We start from the raw sequence: 4,995 nt of genomic DNA on the forward strand, positions 1-4,995 counted from the left end.
GGCAAACGATCTACCTTATTTAGCCAACATCTTTTTGAAGCAAGTAATTTCCTCTAGCAATAAAGAACCATCAGAACCAATCTTCAATTTTTCAAAAGTCTCTTTAGTAAACTGATGTCCAATACTCATTGGATCTCTTAAACTTGCTTCTTTTGATGCTTCTCCCATTTGTTCTTTAGAATCCTCTGGTAATGGTCCGGCAACAGGCTTTACCTTCTTATCTGCCATTTTATATCTCGTCTCTACTGTGACTTCTGGTGCTTGAAAAGATTCAAGCATGGTATAAACCTCTCTCGAATGAATCTCAACAATCTTATCATTATCCCCTAACCCAATAGATGTAATCAATTCCAATGAATCTTCCAGCCCATTTTCTTCATAAACACCCAAAATCCTCTCATCATCTTGCAATGTACCTATCTTGCGTAACTGTCCTTCAATATCATATAATCTTTTTCTTTCTTTTCTTTTAAAATCATCAACTTTCTTATACATAATATTTCCATTCTCCAATATACCAATAAAACTCGCATCAAAGGCACCTTCATCTCGCGAGAGTACCTCCTCTTTTGTACCTCCATAATCTCGCTTTACAGTGGTACCTCCCCAAAATCCTTAAATCCTTCAACAATCTTTGGCAATGGTTTCTCCCTCAACCTATCTCGATTCCGTTCATGGTTAGGAGGTACTATTAGAAATTGTACAGCTTTCTTCCCATCTTCGCTCCGTACCCTTGCATAAGCAGAACCATCGTTAAGTACCTTTGTTTCCATCCATGTTGTCGTGATATAAGGTTGTCCTAAAATCAACGGATAAGACGTTGTATCTTGAACGAAGAAATGTTGCTCCATCGCAACATCCCCAATCCGAATTTTGACATCTGGACAAGCTCCATATAATTCGCCTTGTGTGTTATTAGCTGCTCGTATTGCCCATCCATGTTCCATATCAATTGGCCATTTTTGCTTCTTATAAAGATCTTTAGACATGAGATTTATTTCAGAACCATGGTCCACCAAAGCAACTATTGGTTCTTCTATATCTCCTATCTTCACCAATACCTCAGTAGTTGCCCTTGCCCAATGCTTTCGAGTATAATGGCTCAAAGTTTCCATTTCCTTGTCACTAGAATCTTCGAAACGTACTCGCTGATTATACCCATTCTTTTCATTTGTTGGTTGCTTGTAACCAATATCAACCTCTTCTTCATCTCTACATATTCTTGCATCAATAGCATGACTCATTCCAGTTTTGCTCATTAATTGCCTCTTTCGCTTAATGCTGTCAATGATAACATCATGAAACTCCTTCTTTGCAATTCTCAAGACTTCTTTCAATGTGAATTCCACCTTAGCGTTTAATATACGTTCTTCCAACACCCCTTTCAAATTTGTTGCCGCTTCAATATCAGAAAGTAGCTTATAAGCAATTGATTTGCCCTTATCTTTTGTCTCCGTTGTTTTTTCTCCCAATGATGCTGAGGTATCTTTTACAGGCAATTCTTGTGAAGCTGCCTCCCGAGCCTTGTCTCCTCGAGTTTGCCTCTTAAAAGAATTTCCTTCTCTAGTATCATCAAAATTTCCTTGTCTTTTTTCTTCCATCAAAGCTTCATGTTGGCTCTTAGCAATATATGCATGAACTGAAAGAGACTCAACAGGATCCTCCCAACCTGTTCTTCCTCGTATTGTAGCTGCAGTTCTCAATAACGCTTCTCAAGGTAATTTCCCTTCTTGCATTGTAGAAACGGCAGAAGCCCAAAACTCACTAGTTTCCGTACTTCCACCAATTTCATCATCTACTCTAGCACCATAACTTGCACTTTCTCGTACTACTGTTTCATGCTCTTTTAAGTAATCTTGAACCAATGCTCTCATTCCTCCCTTGCCAAAATTGGTTTGAAGAAGATCCTCCTTATCTTTCAATGCTATCTTCCCATCTTTCCAGCAAATAATTCCCTGCCGTATCATATTATTAAATTCATTGCAATCTTTTCTAGTGTGTGAAGCATCATCACAACAAATGCATCTTTGTACATATCCTTGTTTTGAAACATTCTTCGAATTGTTTATAGAAGTATTCTCTTCAAGTCTTGCCAATTTGATTTGAAGATCTCGCATTCCTCGTATAATTTCTTCCATACCCATATCTGCTTTCTTTGACAAGGATGTCGAAGGTTGAACTGTAGGCATTGTCGGTGGTGTTGTACGTACTGGAGCTTTGGGTGCTTGTACTGTTTTCGGAATATTGCTCCTATCCTTCCTCCTTTCTTTTTTTGTAAGCAACCCCACCGCATCTTCAACGTTCTTCCACTTCGTTGTCAATCCTTCATCTTCTTCTTTGTCTTCAAGAAGGGGTTCTAATTTCTCTTGCAATTCTCCATCAGCAGCTTGAAGAAATAGATCAACTTTGTTCGGCTCCAATGTCAATTTTTCTACCTTCGATAATTGAGAGTACTGCCTCTCAAATTCCCTTAGTAGCTCTGTTGCTTGTAAATTCTTATTGGGCCGTTCAATCCATCCCAGAAACAGCTTCTTAGTAACGCGATCAGCATCTTCCAAGAAATATTTGTCTTTCAATGCATGTGAAAAATCCTCCCATGAATTCCCACAACGATCCGTAATTGATGTAATGTGGTCCCTTATCTCCAATATCGTGGCAAGTCCAAATAGTGCAACCATTTTCTTCTCAGAAACCCGATTTAATTCCATTTCACGAACATAACATCTTAAATACCTTGAAATATTCCTCCCATCAAATTGATCAATTTTATTGACCACTGCTTGCAATGCTTTGGTTGCCAAAGCTTCCTTTCGATCATTGCTTTGCTGTTGCTGCATTGACAATGAGAAGGCTTGAAACAAACTAGCAATAGACGGATCCATGTGTATACCTTGTCCTTTAGAAGACTCCCCACCAGAAACTTCTCCCAAAAATCCTTCAAAATTTTTATTTTCGTTTTCCATAAAAATAAAGATAAAATCAACCGAAATCCAATACCTTCTACCTCAAGCTTTCACGTCGGGTTCACCACTTATGTCGTATTACGTGCTTTCCTGCTCGAGAACGTGCCGGACGTCTGGCTGTAGAAGGTAGTATGGAGATCCGCCGATAGTCAAGCAGTCTATCAGTTTTTACTGCTGGAATATAAACGACTGCAAGAATACACCGTAAATCTTTACTGATGCCCTTCGACTGCTTATCGAAGTCCTCTTTTTTGCCCCAGCCAGTAGGTCTCTAGACGTTACAGAGAACCCCGAACAACCCAAACTGTTAATCTTCAATACCCCTTTGTACTTACGATCTTGTATCCATTGACTGTCCTGTTAGATTAACCCAATAAATTTCATTCACTCCGCATACTCAATCCTATAGACACCCCTTTAATCCTTCAATCACAGACGTAACTCGATTTTACAAAACAGTTAAGAGTATTCAAACCCACTTCATTTAAAAATCCCGATTCACCATTACAACACTGACTTCAACAGCGATTGCCTCAATCGTCCCAAAACTCTACGAAGAAGAAAAATCCAAATTCTATGTCTTTCCTTCCCCAACCCAAAGCATGAAGCTCCTCTCTCTAATTCCCTTGATCTTCCCAAAAACCTCCAATGAAAACCGAACTAGTAACCTTGCAAAAGCTTGAAAACTCCCTCCCTCCGATTCCCCCCCAAAACTATATCCCCCCTAACCTTATCCTCTGAATTTCTTCAATCTTCCGTCTTAGATCCGGAATTGGCTCCCACCTCAAGCTTGGATCCGAAATTGGCTCTCGCCGTCAAGCTTTCTCCTCCGTTTTTACCTTTACGAAATCCATTTTACCGAAAACAACGTTCCCTGAAACGACACAGAGAACAGGACAGCCTGAAACAGAATCGAACCCCGTAATCGGGACCACATTGAGTCGCCCGACCAATTCAGGTCCTATATTGGGAAAGATGTCCATAGTAACCTGGATGTTCCCGTAATTGGGTCAAATTGGTCCTCGCGTCAGACTGGCTAAGACCCGTAGTAAGACCTGGATTTCCCGTAATTAGACTGCATTGGGTTGACCGGCCAATCCAGGTCTCATATTGGATAAGAGGACCCGGATTGGATTCTCGAAATTGGATCCAATTGGCTCCTCGAACCCGTCGTGTGAATTGGTCCTTCTCTTCCTGCTGACTCCCGTTATTGGAATCGAACAGAGCATTTCAGTATGCCCCGGCTGACTGTAACGGAGTGACTGAACCTGACCACTCAGTATTTGTACTGGAGTTGGTTGATGCTCCCAATATTCGAGGTAACTGAATATTAATAAAATTCCCCTTTCTTTTTATTTTCACTGTATACTCGTGTTACAACACGACACCGTAGATTGGTCGGAATGGCGGTTGTACTCCTTCTTGAAGGTCAATTGAGCAATCATAGGCACGATGTTCCGGGAGTGCATCCACATTCTTTTTTTCACATACAACTTGAGTTTCTTGATATTGGCTTGGAATGCCACTTGAAGTCTTTTCACTAGTAGAAATAAGTGTGGCATAAATAATATATGGTGATTCTTTCATAGCAGCATGCAAGAAAGTTTTTGTACCTATCAATACGGGTTTAATTGAACTGGACTTATGACTATCTACTTGATTAACTACACTGTTAGTTATACTTTTAGAGAAAGTGAGAATTCGAGAAATCCAATCTATTTGAGGGTTGTAATTTTTTAACCATGATAAATCTAAAATGATTGGATTAGAGGGAGATCTAATGATATTAAATACTACAAAGCTATTATGACCATTGATTATTACTTCTATAAGAAGGATTTCATGAGTAATATCTCTAGAAGATAATAGACAACCATCTATGACTTCTACATGAACAGGTTTAGTTTTCTTTACTAAAGATATGCTATGTCTTTTAGTAAATTCTTCATCTAAGAAACACACGAAGGCTCTTGAATCTAACAAGGTAGAGGCTTTGTAATATTTAGGTCCTAAAATAACATTTAATGTAAAA

This window comes from Physcomitrium patens, chromosome 13 (genome assembly GCF_059467195.1).
Source record: "Physcomitrium patens ecotype Gransden chromosome 13, ASM5946719v1, whole genome shotgun sequence".
In the NCBI taxonomy this organism is placed as follows: domain Eukaryota; kingdom Viridiplantae; phylum Streptophyta; class Bryopsida; order Funariales; family Funariaceae; genus Physcomitrium; species Physcomitrium patens.